The sequence below is a fragment of the Carettochelys insculpta genome, chromosome 6 (genome assembly GCF_033958435.1).
Source record: "Carettochelys insculpta isolate YL-2023 chromosome 6, ASM3395843v1, whole genome shotgun sequence".
In the NCBI taxonomy this organism is placed as follows: Eukaryota; Metazoa; Chordata; order Testudines; family Carettochelyidae; genus Carettochelys; species Carettochelys insculpta.
In genome coordinates, this window is record NC_134142.1 from 66,474,033 (window position 1) to 66,491,899 (window position 17,867).

Consider the following 17,867-nt stretch of genomic DNA (forward strand, 5'->3'; position numbering starts at 1 on the left):
CCCAGCACTGAGCTGATTTCATATTTCTGTATAATATTGCAGAGGCCTGTGACTTGGTCTGTCACTACTGGAAGAGGCAGCAAAGAGTTGAGGGGCACCTATGAGGGCAGGAAGGTGGGTTCATTAGTAATTCTGTACATCTAGAGACAGTCCTAAGGAGGACCCAGTGACTGAACCCATCACACTATATTCAACAATCTGACCAGAAGCCAGCTTCACTAATCTCAGAGGTGCACTCCTAAATTTTAGTGTATTTTTCTGCTGTTTCCAACTTCTAAATGTCCTTATGTAAGTAACTGTACAAGGGACTGTTTTGTCTCAAACAATGATACTTAATGGCTGTTGACAGAAGACATTGGGAGGGTGGTTGAATCAAGTTCCAATTATTTGAAACTGCTTACGTCCTGCAACTTGTGTTGGCATTTTCTTGCACCCTGGTCCATTTTTTTAAAAGCTGAAGCCTGAACATTTCTTCATAATTCACCATTTTGAAATGAAAGGAGACAGACGATGACAAGTTGCAACCTCCCTCCTACCCTTTAGCCACCTTCCAAATCACCATATTTCAAAGTTGAAAGCAACTGTAGTGTAAAGCTCAGTCACCTATGTAATTTCAAAGTACAAACTGAAAAAACTAGGACATGATTTTCCCCCTTTGGTAGAAAAGGTGCAATCATTTATATATATTTTTTTCCAAAAGCAATGCAAATTCCAATGGCACCCTTTAGACTAAGATATTTTGGAGCACAAGCTTTTGGGGGCAAAGACCCTCTAGTCAGATACCATTTCCAAACTATCTGTTGTTCTGTAAGATGCTACAGGACTTCTCACTGTTTTGCAGATACAGACCATCATGGCTACCCCCAATAGTTAAATTTAAAAAAAAAAGTGTTTCAGTTCCTTAGTTAAGGTTCTTGTTCTCCTGACTGAGCTATACATACTATTTCTGATCGTTAACACCTTTTCCAAGAGTTTAAGCCAGGAGTTTATTTAATAAGCCACAAATAACCATTTTATAGAATATCTCAACTCCTGTCAAGGGACAAATCAAGCATGTTTCTCTTTTTAGTAGCATCTATTCTTTACTACCTCCTGCAAACAACATCTTCTCTGTGTGTCTTGTGTCCATTGTGTGTGATCTGATGCAATGGGATCTACAAGATTTAATAGTTTCCAGGAAGGTAGGGCAGTCCACAAAATAAATAAATACAGGATATCCTTTCTGAAAGGAAACAGAGGAATAAACATATTGTTACCAGATAAAGAGCAATATTTACTGCTCAAGAGACGCTTAATGTAACAGTCTTATGTAGGTTTAACAAACAGCAATGAATGTCAACAAAAATTACTAAAAGGAAAATGAAAACAGGAATTAAATATAATATGCAGAAAAAACTAGCTGTCTGAAATCTTTAAAAACCATCACATTTAATTACAGCTCTTTTTGACTTGACTTTCATTTTGAAGACACTCACTCAAGAACACACCATCTGTTACTAGACCCTAGTCATTATCTCTGGTGCAGTAAGCCCAGAACTTTCACTAGTTAAGGGTGATAGGAAAGCTTTACAATACAGTAAGCCCTCAATTTAACAGACTAATGGGGAAAGGGGTGTCCATTAATGCCAAAAATCCATTATAGCCAAAAGGTTATACTGTATGATGATGCACTTTCCCAGCTCATCATTCACTCCTGTCCTCTGCCCCACTCTTCCTTCCCCCAGTCTGCCCCTCTCTTACCCTCAAACCTCCATTTCCCTATCCCAATTACCAGGAGAGGAGCCGAATGCTGGCCTGGCTCCCTCCACCTCTTGCAGCTCTCAGTGCTGTGGCTTCTCCAGCCCCCAGCTCCGAGCTGCTGCTGCTAAGGTACAAAGTGGCCGCCCTCAGCTTGTCGGGGGCAGCAGCTTCCAACACTATTGCTGCTCCTCAGTGTCATTTCAGGGAGTGCCCACCAGGCACTGACATGCTCCATACACATGGGGTTGGTGGAGGAGAGCTCCTGCATCCCACCGCACACACCCCTGGCTCCTCTGGCCCTGGTCGCCCCAGCCTCTCTATTGGCCCCTCCAGCCCTGGCAGCTCCTTTAGCTCCCACGGCGGCTCTGGTGAGTCTCTGGCATTTATTTATGAAGGGGTAGAGGCTGGCAGGCAGCGTCCGTTATTTCCAAGGTCCATTAAATCCAACGTTTACTGTACACTCTCTCCTAAATATAAAAAACATCCAAGTTATCAGCTCCTACTGAAATAATGCTCACATACACAAAGGGAATTGGGCTCACTTTACGTCGAAAAAAAGCCGTAGTTATTTTAACAGGGAGAAATCAAAAAGAATGATTCTTCCAAATTGGGCATGACAGACTACCTCCCAATATTCATACAAACGTTACTGTAATTATCTTTACATAAGGTATTCCTTGTGATTAATCATTTGAAGTTTTGTAAGTCGCTAATCAGAAATGTGTGTGGCATCATTAAGTTATAAATTTCCTCCTGTGAGATGTTAAAAATATTTGTTCAAAATCATCTAGCACCAAACTAATCAAAATAGACTTGCCATGAACAAAGGAGTGTGTGTTTGTTTGAATTTAATCAGCAAACAGACATCAGGTGGAAAGGGAGGAAACAAAAGGAAATCTGCATTTGAATATACAAAGGCTAAAAACAAAACAAAAAACCCATCAGGAACCATCATGCTACACAGACTCCGCCTCCAGGCTAGAAATGTTTTTCAACAGCACTGAAACTACAAAAAAGGAGAAGTCCAGTGGCACCTTATAGGCTAACAGATGAAATTTTTTTGATGTTTTTCTGTTTTCTGAACAGGATACTGATCAGGTGGTTCCTCAGTTTCTTAGAGTGCACGGAACAATCTCTCACGATAGTCTGGGTAGTATGTTGATTGCAGTGGATTTTTTACCTTCAGTCCTTTTGGAATGATGTCCATCCATTTGCATTTGAAGAGAAAGATGTCTGTCTGTACCTGTGCAAGTTTTTTTCCCACAAGGTTGATGACTTCTACTCGATACGGTTAAGTATAGTGCCTTGCATAGTGACATGTAGCAGAGGGGTAGCTGTGTTAGACGATATCCACAAAAAAAAAAAATCTATTAGTCTGTAAGGTGTTACAGGACATCTCACTGTTTTTTGTGGATACAGACTAACATGGCTACCCCTCTATGACAAAAAATGGAAGGACAACCCACTCCAACCATAACATCTGTCCCCCCCATTCCCCCCCTCTCTCTGGGAAACATCTGTCTAGGAAGGAATACTGCAGAAAGGGATTTAGCGGTCACAGTGGACCACAAGGTAAACGTGAGTCAGTGCGATGCTGTTGCAAAGAAAGCAAACATGATTCTGGGATGCAATAACAAGAGAGTGTTGAGAGGAAGACCTGGAACGTCATTCTTCCACTCTACTCGGCATTCATTAGGCCTCAACAGGAGTATTGTGTCCCTTTCAAGGAAGATGTGGAGAAATTGGAGAAAGTCCGGAGAAGAGCAAAGAATGATTAAAAGGTCTAGAGAACATGAGCTATGAAGGAAGACAAAGTACTGGGCTTGTTTATAGTTTAGAAAAGTGAAGACTTAGAGGGGACACGACAGCAGTTTTCAAGTACCTAAAATAAGGTTACAAGGAAGAGGGAGAAAAACTGATCTCCTCTGCCTCTGAAGATAGGACTAGGCACAGCAGGCTTAAACTGCAGCCCGGAAGGTTTAGGTTGAACATTAAGAAAAACTTCTGAACTGTCAGGGTGGCTAAACACTGGAATAAATTGCCTAGGGAGGCTGTGGAATCTCCATCACTGGTGATATTTAAGAACAGGTTAGACAGACATCTAAAATTGGGGATGGCCTAGACCAGTGGTTCTTATCCTGAGGTGTATGCACCCCCTGTGGGGTGCATGAAGCCCTTTCTGGGGGTGAGACACCTGCCAGATTTTTTAGAAGGTAAATCACTGAAAACACAAATTAAGCACAGGCACATAAGTACAACTACTTTGTTAAATCAAACCTATGTATTTATTAATATTATACCTTTTACTTATATTTAATATGCATTTAAAAAAGTGTATAGACCCCACCCACCCCGATTTTTGATAAGGGGTGCAAGAACATATTTTGAGACCCAAACAGGTGCAGGCTGCAGTAAAGGTTAAGAACCACTGATCTAGACGGTGCTTGTTTCTGCCATGAGGGCAGGGGACTGGACTCGATGACCTCTCGAGGGTCTCTTCCAGTTCTAGTGGATTCCGAGGAAGGAGTTTGGTCATAAGACTGCTGGAAGCATATGGTGACAAAATTTGCTTGAATCTAATATATAGTTTGTTAAATTAGGCAGTAGAAAGCATTTATTTTTATTTTTCTTGCAACCATCACTAATTTTTATGCTTCATTGCTTAAACTCACCTTAAATCTCTGCTTGTGGTTAAACTTTTTTTAATCTAGTGTGTTAAAGTATCTGGATAACTATTTAAGGTAATCAACTGGGGTATATTGTTTCCTTGAAGGAACCACAGATGGTATACTGACTGTCCAGGAGACTACTGGGAAGTACAAGACATTTTTCTTTTTTTTTTTTTTGGGGGGGGGTGGGGGGAGAAATCTGGGACTAGGACAGTGTTCATATCCTGGAGACATGACTACGGTTTGTAAAAAGAGACAGTGTGGGTGGCAGGTTGCAGTTAAAACACAGTGTGTAAGACTTGCAAGCTGGAAGGCTGCTTGTCACCAGTCCAGCGGGGAGCTCCAACAGCAAGACTTTGTAGAGCACCTAAGGTTGCTAGGCAATTGTGACAAGCTGCTCAGTTGTCAGGATTACACTGAATTATATCACCTTTGGGAAAAGACTCTTTTTAAAATTCCACCAGCAATATATCCCTCAACCTTTTTAAATAAAAATAAAAATATCTTACATTCAGAATTAACTTGAAATTATGCATACCAGTAACACATCTAAAAAAATCTCAGTCAAAGTTGTCCTTTCCCATATGTAGACTATGCAGCTACCTGTGGCACCTGAAAATTTTGGGGTACCACTGGGTCTTACTGTCCACCCCCTTACCGTGCCGCACCCTATTGCGGTTCTGTGCCTCTGCTTCTTCAGGAGAGGATCTAGTTAACTGAAATGCAGAAAGCCGGCCAGAGCTAAAAAAGGAGAACCTGTGAAAAGCCATTCAAGTGGTAAGGAAGCCATTCAGTTTTTGCATGCACTGTATTAGTACACACGACCTTAGTTTAAAACTTGCTTTAAAAATACTTCATTTGTGCGTTGCTGAACATGGAAAAAAAAAAAATCACATATCAAAAAAATCTCACACACCAGCTGCTATTGGGCATGGGCACACCAGTTTAATAGTGCTGTGTAAAGGCCCCATAAATCCTAAGGACAGCCATGAGCTGAGCCAACTTCCTGCAAGAAGACCAAGGAGTTCAATTATGAGCAGAGCTTGAGCATCACCAATACTTCATCCCCAACCACCTGCTTAAGACTCCTGATTATAATAAATATATGCACCCAACAGACAAAAGTGTTCTCCAGGAGCAAGCAACACAGCATAAATCATGGAAAGGTGTTTCTTGAGGTTTTTTTTTTTTTGTTTGGGTGGTGGGGGAGAGAGAGAGGAAGGAAAAGAGTTGATAGGGTCAGTAAGTAGCAGCAGCAAAATATCCTTACTAGTCTCATGATTTTATTCCCAGCAACAGATTCAAAGTGAGGATTTTCTATTAGTGGATAACAGTTTGATGCTTCAGAAGATTTATTTTGTTTCTCTTGTGCTCAGATACTTCATACATTTTTACAATAAATGAAAGAAAAACACACTTTTATTTCAGAATATCATACAATTCCATACTGAACTTGAAATTAATTTTCTAAACACACACACACACACACACACACACACACTCTCTCTCTCTCACACACAAAATCCCACTATCCATGAAAACCCTAATTACATTACAATTAACATCTGGATTTTTAGATTGCCAGCCTCGACTTAGACAGTTCTTAAAACACAAACATCACATTTTTTTTAAATACTGTTCAAAACTCAAACTGTTACATTTAGCTTAAAAAAAAACTAAAAAAAGATTTCTGAGTGTATACAAAAACCTTTAGAGACACAGCAATGAATGTAAATAATCTAGAATCATTCCAAACACTTTGCCCCTCACTACTTAGTATGAATGTGGCAGCTATCTAATATACTTAAAGCTGAGCATGTTAAACATCTAAAACTAGGGTTTAAACTTTTTAAAATACACATTAAATTTGAATCTTATCTATCATCTTTTCTTACAATGCAATTCTAATTTACTAGCCAAACAGTGAATTGAGATGCATAATAAAAATATTAGCTACAGAACATAAGCCCGGTTTAATTGTTCAGATGTTTTACCCATTATCATCAATTGTTCAAAACACAATAATCTCAAATAAAGTTCAGGAAGTGCTTTGTTCCTTCCAACAACTTCACTAAACTAGATTTATACTATATAATAAACGTAAGGAGCTGTTTACCATACATTACCAAAAATAATGCCTCTTTGCATCTGCAAGTCAGGGAGAGGCCAAAATTTTCCATTTATAATAAGCAGGGGATATTCTATGCCTAACTACAAGTCTATCAAATATTTCCAGTTATGCTGAGCAGCAGCTTTTGCCTAACACATAATCCAACAAGTTAAAACACATTCAAAGTCGTTTCACATCATTATTATAGATATACTCGGGCCAAGAGGCACACCTAGTGTATGTTATTATTTAACTTTAGTTACTCTCCTGGTCAAAGATGAGGAAACCCCATAGCATAAATTTCTCCCCAAATAAAAGTTACAGTTGAGCATTCTTGATGCAACTGTCAGGAGGCATAGCAGAAACAGCATCTTGAAAAAAAAAAAAAAGAGGTGAACTACTAATCTGTTTCAGCAGTACTCCAAACCATGATTTACTGTCATTTTAACTATTCTACAGGACAAACAATGTAGATGAAATGTTTGCTTTCAAGTGAAGCAGTTCTAGGACTCCCTTTGTACATTAATTCACCTTTACAAATCACAAAAATTAATATTTGTTTTCTTTCCTTTTAAAAGTATATAAAATATTGCTACATAATGGGTAAACAGTAGTAACTTTCACTCAGAGCTGGCATATCTGATGAACTGTCGTGTAAGACAATACCTTCACAAAAGTCAGAAACATGTCACACCAAACTATTAACAACAAAAGATTGAAGGAAATGCCACCTTACTGAAAAGGGTCTTCAAAGGAAATTGAAGTAACTGTGGAAAGTTCATCAGGTTAGACCTTCTTGTAACACAAAAAAAATACGTGTAGCCTAGTATAATTTTAAAATTCAAAACAATTAAAGAAAAAAAACTTAATAGATACCCTGATTGACTACACAGCCCTTAAAATTACACCCCTTTCTTTTCTACGAGTCATCCAACCGCTGAAAACAATTTATAGGCAAACTTTATGATCTTCCTTATGGTTTGTAAAGTGCATAATCTTGGAATATGCAACTGTACAGTGATCAAGAGACAGTGTTTGTTTGCAGTACCAAAGTATTGACAGATATAACCTGCCAAATAAGCACAGTATCAATCTCACTTTAACCACTACTGGATTTAAACTTCCTAGAACTAGACTAAAATACAAATATAAAACATAAAATACTAGATTCCACTATTGATACAACAAAACAAACTCTCCATGTCCACTGCTGGCACTTATCCACAAATTCGTATTTTGACTGCACACAAGGAATTAACTGAAGTCAAGTTTTACTACAGGATCACAATGTAAAAATCCATGTCACTGATGGAGCACATTACTTTGAAGTTGCACTTGAAAAGAACAAGCTATATGGCTCAAGGGTTGGGAAATGAAGTAGTACAGGTTACCACCTTTGCACTGCCATTTCAAATCTAGCCCCTATTCATAGCAAGTTTATTACAACCTGATGGCTCTTTTATGGCTTCTATACAATGAATGGATGGTCTCACTTCAATTTTAAAATGCTAAACACATCTTTAAACCACCATCAATTAGCATACCCTTGTTTGCAGACCCATCCTAAAATTTGTCTACTCTACAGCGTTAGGTCAAAATAAGGCAAGTCATGTCACTCTTACTATGCTGGTATCTCTCTGGCAGATGTAAGCACCCAACCACACCAACATAGTAACTCTACTTGAACTTCAACAAGGTGCCTAGGGCTTATGTTGGTGTATTTAGGATGACACAGGTTACCGTAGGTTACTTACATTGGTTGTTGACTGTCATTCTTGTCAATTTCAAGTTTCTGTCCAGGAACAAGAATTTCACAAGAAAGCCTGGATCACAGTGGGGGATGTAACTAAAGGTGGAAGGGTGCCTATCACTCAGACACCCTGTGCCCTTGACTGCCCATTCCCTAGGCAGCCATGATACCTGCCATACTCCCAACTCGCCTCAGCCCACCCCTGTACACCCAGCTCCTGGAGTTTCTAGCACCACATTCTCAGCCAGGCTGAGAATCTCAGTGCAGCTGGGCTCCAGCAGTGAGGCACAGCCATGTTTCCAGTGGACAGCAGGGGGCCAGGAGGGGGTGCATAGTGAGCAAAGGTGTCAGCCAAGATCCCAGCACAAGTCAAAGAGCTGCTGGGCTCTCAGCTGGGAGCTGCATGGAGAGGTAAGAGGCCAGGCTCTCAGCCCCCCATACTGTCCCACTTACCACAGGCACCAACTTCTCCTTTAGCTGGCGGCGGGGGGGGGGGGGGGGGGGGGGGGGGGGGGGGAGAGGGAGAGAGAATCATGTTACCATGCCCTTCTGCCCCTTGCCCACCTCCTCCTCCCCCAAGCGTGTCACATCTGAGCTCCCTGACTCCCAGAGGGCCCTATTTGCAATGAGCAGACGGCCCAGAAAAGGAGGGAGGGAGTTTGTCAGTGGGATCACCAGTGGTCAAGAGATGCGTAGGGGGTGAGCTTGGCTACCAGTGGGTGCTGAGCATGTGGTTGCTCTAGACCCAGAGCTCCCACGGAGTCTGTGCCTATGCCTCTTTTGTTGGGGTGCGTGTCCTTACCAGAAGCTCTTCTACTGACAGCATGAGAGTGGGGATGTTAACCACCACAATAATCACAGTGGCAGCTGAAAGTTGACCTAATGTAGGTCAACTCAAGTAGTGTAGACAATGCCCTCAGAATTTAAAGAGCAAGAAAATGTAACTACCCTTGCATTACACTGTTCCTCACAATAGCATAGAACAGGGGTCAGCAACCTTTCCAAGGCAGAGTGCTGAAATCTGACCTTTTGACCTCTATGCATGGTCCAAGTGCCAGTGATACTTTCTAAAGTCACAAACAGTCCAACTTACAACAGCTTCATTAACAAATTATGATGCAGAGCTTTACCGTTCAGGCGGTGATTGGTAGTATCAGTTGGTCTTTTGTTTAATCCATAGGAAGCATGGCTTTGAGCAGGCTCCTGGCTGCATGGGAGAGGAGGGTCGGGGATGAGCTCCTGCCTCACATGCCAATGAAAATCAGCTCACATGCCGCTCTTGGCTCCCATGCTGTGGGTGCTGACCCCTGACATGGAGGTACTGTCAAGAGCAGAGCAGTGTGCCAAAGCATGCACTATTGCTGCCTGTGCTACACTTGTTTTGTAGCTAAGAAATTGGATCAATTTGCAAATTTTCTTAATCCACCTATTTCCCCACGCACCTTAAACTGACGTGGTGCACACTATTCATTCTGACATTGTAGACCAAGATAAAGTGTGGGCAGGAGCTTTAAAGGAAGGGAATGTTTGATAGTAGGAAATTAAAGTGTTAACTTCTTAACACTCCTTTCTTCTCTATGACTGGATGGGTGTTAATTTGCCACTTCACTTTGAATGGTCCCTTGAAATACGTTCACTATATATGCTGAACAATCTGTTCAAATCTTGTAGTTAGCATTGATGCTCTGAAGCTTGGTCTACACTACAAATTTACATGGGTACAACTAAATTGTTCAGGGGCAAGGCAGTTATACCCACCTAACATCCAATATAGACTGCGCTATGTCAATTGGAGGGCTGCTCCCATCAACTTAGCTACTATCTCTCTAAGAGGTGATAAACCTACTCTGACAGGAAACATTTGCCAGTCAGTACTGGTGACATCTCTTAAGCTATGCAGTGCTGCATATGTAGAACAAACCCTGAGTTAAGCTGTAAGTGTAGACATCGCCTACGTTGGCAAAACTTTTATCGCTCAGGGTGTGAATATTCCAACTTGAGTGACATAAGTTATACCAATATAAACACAGTAACAGAGAGTAAGCCGTGCTAGTCTATACATTATCAAAACAAAAAGCAGCCAAGTAGCACTTCAAAGACTAGCAAAATAGTTTATTAGGTGAGCTTTCGTGGGACAGACCCACTTCTTCAGACCAGTCTTGGTCTGAAGAAGTGGGTCTGTCCCACGAAAGCTCACCTAATAAACTATTTTGCTAGTCTTTGAAGTGCTACTTGACTGCTTTTTGTTTTGACAATATAAACATGTGTACAATGCTATGTCAGCAGGAGAGCTTCTCCTGCTGACATAGCTTATGGAGGGGGAAACTCTCACCTGTCAGCATACAGTGTCTTCACAAGATGCACTGCAGCAGCACATCTTTTATATATATAATACACACACACGGGCTTAATTCACAGATTTTAAGAAGAGCTGTGAAAGCTGAACAGCATGTCTCTTACACCAACAGAAGTTGGTCTGATAGAAGATATTACCTCATCTACTTGTGTCTGGGAAATCCTCATCAGTTCACTTGCTGTCACATCTTAGAGATGTCCTAAAAACATATATCTTCAAAAAGAGCTATAATAAGCAGTCTTCCCATTCCTCATATTTGCCTTATTTTGGGAATCGGAGGCAAAATCCACTTTCACAATAAAAAGTTAGTTTCCCCTATTTTGTTATCTGCTACGTAACATTGGCATTATTGCTGGGGGGGGGGGAGGGCGGGACTGACACTAAGGCAAATCTATCTTAAAGAGCAGCACTATAATTTGTATTCAAAACTCTGCACTGCAGGAATTACATGTTCTTTTGTAAAAAAGAACAGGCTTCAATGTCTGAAATCATTGTACAGCAATTACTTTGTTATGCATGCTCACTTACCGTACCATGGCCATTTTAAGTTCTAAATATTAAAAGAAAAAACATTCACAGAGTCCAGAGCAGAACAACTTAGAAACACAAAAAAATGAGCCAGTCACAAATAACCGCAATGAATCACCCACAGTTATGTCCATGGAAACACACATTAATTCATTAGAAACAGCAGAGAACAGACACACTATTGAACTATGCACTGTGGAAAAGATCTTCAAAAAGAGCAGGCGGTTCTATTCCAAATTCCACTTTGGCTTAACTTTTTCTGCAATGTGGGCTTTTTGAAGGTGTGTCAAAAATTTTTCCAGACAAAAATATATTAATACACTCGATAACCCAAAAAAATCTTTCACGCTATTCTGAAGCTGCAGAATCTGGACCTCCCAAGGACTTGTTACTTTTTCACAGTGCTCAGAGGGGGATGACAACTTCCAAATTACAAGAACACTTTCTACTTCCTCACTGTTTTCTCTAACTGGTAGTGAATGTTGCTTTATATTCATAAGTGTGCAAAACAAAAGAGATGCCCTAGACAAAGTCAAGTTTCTCCTTCAGAAAACATATTCAGGTCATCTTTTTTTGGTTATACTCTTGTGCTACACAAAGCAACTCATCTTTACCGTATTGTTAAGTCTAGATTTAGCATACAACCATGGTGACATCTCATCTAATCTCATCTCATAGGTGAAAATCTAAGTCCAATTACACACGCAGCCTTTAGAAGTTCCTTTAACTCATTCCAGCTATGTAGCAGAAAGTCATACTCTACATGCCTTGGTAGCCAAAAAAATCTCTGTATATGTTATTTTTAAAACATCAATTTTGAATTCTTACCCTGTTCCTCATTTCTCTTATGTGTACGTTAATTTGAATTCTTGGAGGTTTTTGTTCTGCCAGACTCAATGCCAAGTCAACTTGAAAAGAGGAGTTCCATCTGCAGATTTTTAAAACACAGGATTTTATATAGCAGCAATTTAGCAAAGACTGAAACCCTTCCAATAAATTCTAACAAAAAGCAATTTCCAAGCAAGGATTTGTTTTCAGTAACTCAAAAATGGAACAGATAGCCTTTTCACTCTGTGTGTTACTGAGGGAAGAACAAGTCCAATACCTGAATGAATTTTCCATACAGCTTGCCCTCAGTCTTGTCCTGCTATCCATTCTAATATTTCCTCAGACAGACAAGGAAACGGGGTAAAAAAGGGCCCTAAGTTCTCTATAGTTCTCAAAACTAAAATACTTTCCACATCCCCTGGATCAGAAGATATACAGCTTCAATGAGCAAAACTATCCAATGGAGATTAACCATTCTAACCCTTCAGAACTACAATAGGAAAATGGACTCAATTAAAATAAATTAAAAAGATGGTAGAAAACAATGGGTCACAACCACTGAATTTTAACATAGAAACATGTGCCTTAAGTGGCATTTGATGGTTCCAGATAGCGCCTATGTAATTAAAGAAAATACAAAGAGAACTCAACTACTTTTGGTGCCTCCTCTTCCCAAAATATTCTATGGTGACCATCTCCATGGTGCCTTGATCCAATAGTTTTACCTTCTCTTATGCAACAGATACTGAGCTTTCCCCCCAATCTGTGCATATTTTAAAATGCTTAAGGACAACGTGTACAAGACAAGACCTAACATTATGGTCTGGAATTGCATATACATTGCACTCTCTCCCAGATGCTCCATTCTTATGAAAAGGCCAAAATGACAACCTTAAAGACCACTTCACATTCCAACCCTTTAATCATTCAGCAGCAGCAACAGCACAAGGAGGAGGAGCAGAAGCAGCATAAACGGGTCAAGAGCACAGTCATGGAGAAAGTCCAATCCTAGGGTTTCTTCAAAAGCCATCTAGATGAGAAACTGAAATTTTTGCAGTGTTGCATTATTGGAGTTCTGAGGATTTTCCTAATTCAGCACATAATCTAAGTTTCATTACATGTTAAATCTGAGTTGAAGTAATTCTTAATTCAAAATCAGAATTAACTTTTGTAAGACAAATGTAAGAAGTAGTACCACTCTGTAGCTTTCTAATGGAGCTGTAAAGGACTGCACTATTTTCCCTTCTTGGCCAGAGTGAGAGCTACTAAAACGGACTCCATGATAGGGATGATATTGTCTGGAGGCTGGGTTATCCTTTGATTGAGGCTCTTATGAAAGTCATTCAAAACAAATTAATTTTAGGCCTGGTAAATCTATCACACTTTTTACACAAAACAAGATCAAGTTGTTTTAAGTCACCACACATCTTAAATGAAGATATGCTCATCATTTTCTCAAATACTATAGGTTTTCAGCCACTTACGGTACAGACTTACAGAAGTCTTCAGTTCATATAGCACAAACTGTTCTATGAAACAAAACCTTAAAGATACTTAAACAAAAGTGATGGAATTATCAGTAAACTGGAAGTCAATCACATGGAAGCAGAAACAAAACAAAAAACCACCAAAGACATCAAACTCATGCCAAAACCTGCAAATACTGTACAGCTTCCAAGTTTTAACCCTGGGGCTCACAGCTTCAGTTCTCCCTTGTATTTCACCACTGCACTACTAATGCAATACAGAGCTACTAGTGGAAAGAAATCAGACTGATACACTATGACAAAGTGTGGGATTTTATTAGTGTTTCACATGAAAGCTGTCTCCCTATTTTGCTGTGTTGAATATTTTATGAGGCGGTGGGACACAGGGTTTGTTGTTACAGAGGACCAGGTATGACCTCACCTGGCAGCCAGGAACCAGACAACTGCCTGGAGATGAAGCAGCTGCTAGTGATCTGTGACCAGGAGGTTCACCCCAGCTTGGCAGTGAGCCAGTTTTGGCCAGTAAGAGGACAAAAGACACAGGAAAGAGGACCTAGATGACCTAACCTGCCAGTTCCAGCCAGGGGTGGCAGAGATGGGGAAAAAGGTGCATAGCAAAGGATGGAAAAGAGCACACCCCAGGCACCTGTTTACCTGGGATGGAAGATGAAAACAGGGGAGGAGCTGTTGGGAGAAATTATATAGGATAAGTCAGCTGGAAGGTGGTGGTTTGGGACTGTAGAGAGAAAACAGCGAGTCCACATGGAGGCAAGAGAAACCTGTATGTACTGTGTAAGAGACACTAGGCCCAAGGGCCCTGAGAGCTTCCTATGCATTGTTGAGATGCTCAATATACCCTTCTCTTTTACACTGGCTGATTGTCACTGCAGTCTAGAGATTGGAGTGGCATTATCTCCTCTGGAAGTGGAGGCCCTAGGGAGGCCTGCTGAAGGCTCAGAGAGATGTAGTTTTGAGATGCAGAAGGGCCTATGGTTTAACTTCAGGAAAGTGGACCTCCATGACGGGCTGCCATGCTTACGGGGTTCCTTCCGGGGACCATAAGGAGCTGAGACAGAATAAGTCTCGTAAGCCCAAGACATGTAGGACAAAAGAAAAGTTTTCTAAAATAGTACATATCTATGCACACTCCTTTTGTTCTGAAATCAAAAATGAGGTGAGCCAAATTAGAGGAAAATGTCTGGGTAACGTAACAGGAATAAAAAAAAAAGGGGGAGGTGACATCATGGAAAGGCTCTACTATAGACCACCTAATCAGAAAGAGCATCTAGATCAGTCATTTTTACAACAAACATAACTAAAAAAACAAGACCTAGTGGAATTGGGGACTTGAACTATCCAGACACATGCTGGAAAAGTAATATAGCAAAACACAAATTTTTGTTTCAGAGAGTGGAGAAAGTAGAGGAACAGCCATTCTAGAATGGATTCTGACCAACAGTGAGGAACTAGTATTGAATCTGAAGGTGGAAGACCATTTGGGTAAAAGTGACCATAAACAATAGATTTTGTGATTCTAAGAAAAGGCGTGAGAGAGAATAAAAACAGAGGACCTCAAAAAAAACCAGATTAAAACTGCTAGCTGAAGTCCCATGGGAAGAAAATTTAGGGCAAGGATGGAGGGGGCAGCATTCCATGATTTCGGAGCATGGTCAAGGGCTGTACTTTTATATAGAGGGGTACAGGGTCTGGGATGGAGGTTGGGTGCAAAAGGGAGTGGGGGATAGAGGACCGGGATGCAGGAGACAGCTTGGGGTCAGGGGGAGTTTGGGTGGAGGGAGTTGTAAGCTGGGTCAGGGGCTTGAGCAGAGTGCCTGTAAGCTGAGTGCTTGGGCAGCCACACAGGAGAGATTCAGGTGCTGTCCAGCTGATTAGCAGAGCACCCACAGCCACCCACAGTGGGCAGCATGTGTTTCTAGTGGTGATGCACACGCCTTGGTGCACATAAGTTTATTCTGCACGTGGATAGAAAAATAAAGAGAATAGTGCTTGGGAGACAGGGTCTGGGAGGTGATATGGGTGCGTGCAGGGGAGAATTCTGGCCTGGGAAAGGCATGTGGGCAGGAGTACAGGGTTTGGGAGGGCGTTGTGACCTGGGGCAAAGGGGTGCAGAGGGTTTGGGTGATGACCTGGGGTAGGGAGTTGAGAGGAGGAAGGGGCTATGGTGCCAGAGGCAGGCTGTAGCTGGGAGGCACTTACCTAGGTAGCTCTGAGCCAGCAGTTGTCTGAGGCTGGCTTCCTACTTCCTGCAGCCCCAGAACAGTCAAGTAAGCTCCGTGTGTGTGTCTGTTCCAGACACTCCAGGAAAAGAAAAGCTTCATACACTGCTCCTGCCCACCCAGCAAAATCTGAGCTTCTCTCGGCCAGAAGCCAGCCAGTGAAAGCTGACATATTTATGCTGGGCCAGGGACAGAATGCAAAGCCTCCCACCACCTCCTGGGGTCCAGAGCAGAGAGATGCATGGAGCAGGAAGCTGCTTAAAGCAGTATGGGGCTGCTCCATGATGCTTTAACAGCTTCTTACTGAGTGCCTGAGGGTCCCAGTGGAGCAGTCTGCAGATCAGATCCGGTGATTTGGTGAACTGGCTCTACCTGCGTGCTGTATTTTGCCCACCCTAATCTAAGGAATAAAGCTGTTCAGGAAAGCTGGCAGTTTTCCCAAGAAGATTATGTTAAAGACAATTGCAAACTATCCTGATGAGAAGGACAGACAGCAAGAACAGTAAGAACTCTTACAACCAAAAATCAAAAAGGAACCCTGAAGAAAGTGAGGACAGACAAATTGCTGAGGAGGAGCACAAAAGACTAGTGCAAACTTGTGGGAACAAAACCAGAAATGCAAAGGCACAAAATCGACTATTCCTAGCAAGGAACATAAAAGATCTCTAAACAGAACCTTACAACACTTCTTTCACAGTAAAATTTAAGAGAAAATTATTGCATACCTCAAACTATACACCATCATTCCATCCTTTTGATAATTAACTCTTGCACAATTCTGATTACTTTCCTGCTTACAGACAGAATATACCCTCTTACTTTCTATACACTTAGGCTGTGCTTACACAGAACTTTTTAGAGAATCTCCAGGTGATGGCAATCCAGAATGAGAACAGTCTCCTGCCCAGTTCAGAACACCTGCCTTCATACTATCCTCTCTCCATTTTCTTATATACACCCCATACATGCATAAAGACAACACAGGGCTTTGAAAATGCTGGGAGGGAGGAAGAATAGTCAGAAATGCTGGGTTCCATTGCCCAAGATGCATGTGAAAAAGTGGGAAGAAAGGGCTGCAGGTGGAACCCCAGTGGGCCACAGGTTGCCAAACACTGCCAGCCATGCGGCCCACTGACATGAAGACGGGGCACTTACTATTCTTGGTTGCCCATGACCATTTTAAATATTTATGGTTTAGTCTATGCTACTTGGACATCTGTATCATTTTTGTATGTGAAGTTATAGTTATTGGCTCTATACCTTTAGACATTTTAGTGGTGAGCTTCATCATATCATGGTCATGTTGTTCTTCAGTCCTCATTAACTAAGCCTGCATGAACTAGGGACCTGTCCCTCAGGGGATGTATTTTCAGACATTCAAGACAACAGCTTGTCCCATCAGCTGTATCCTGCATCAATAGCTAAACTGATGTATATCATTTACCTCTAACATTTTTTTCTCTCTCACCCTATTCTTTATTAATAACTATTTAGATTTTAGATTCTAAAAGGACTGGCACAGTGTGCTGTTTTGAGTAAGATCTAAGTATACAATGACATGGGAATGAGGCTAGTCCCTTTGGCAGCTGAAAGAATTGTGGGGATTTGGGGAAACATGTTTTCATTGTGCATTAAGAGCATCTGGAGAATTTGTGGATTTACCTGTGTGATTTCTGGCTGGCCAGAGGGGCTACCAGAGGGACTTCTGTGGCTGGCTTTGTTTGCCTTATTAAGAAGGAGACCCCAGTCTGGACCGTAAATGTAAGTTTTAAGCAATTTATCCAGGATTGGTTTTGTCAGTAGTACTCAGAAATATTACAGGCAGCAGACCTTTCCAGACAGCCTGCAGGGCAGGGGGAGCCCACTGGAGCAACCTGCAGAGCCTCAGCCCCATTTCATCAGCCTTACAGGACAGAGGAGATGATCTGCAGCGAGGAAGAGAAGCCCCAAGACCCTGGTCGTTCCCCCCAGACAGCCTGTATGCCGCAGGAAGCACTGGCGGTGGGGGGCAGCCCCTGGTGGCTGGCTCCCCACCCTGACAGCTTGCAGGCCAGAGGGGGGCAGTTTGAAGGGAAAAGTGCACCCAGAACCTGCCCCCACCCCCAGACAGCCTGTGAGCTGCAGGGGAGAGGGAGCCCAGTGGAGCTGGGAGCACCTTCAAG

General features: G+C 41.7%; 1 protein-coding gene across 9 annotated transcripts in view; it reads right to left on the reverse strand.

Annotated features, from left to right (window-relative positions):
• The window catches only part of SIPA1L1 (signal induced proliferation associated 1 like 1), a 321,214-nt gene that overhangs the window by 259,615 nt on the left and 43,732 nt on the right, over window positions 1–17,867 (reverse strand). For 5 of the 9 annotated variants that reach the window (XM_074997152.1, XM_074997150.1, XM_074997144.1 and 2 more), the window contains exon 2: window positions 11,982–12,081. The exons of the other annotated variants lie outside the window; for them this stretch is intronic. The gene's annotated coding sequence lies outside the window, so the exon portion shown is untranslated. The remainder of the gene's footprint in view (window positions 1–11,981; window positions 12,082–17,867) is intronic. 9 annotated transcript variants of the gene reach the window in all.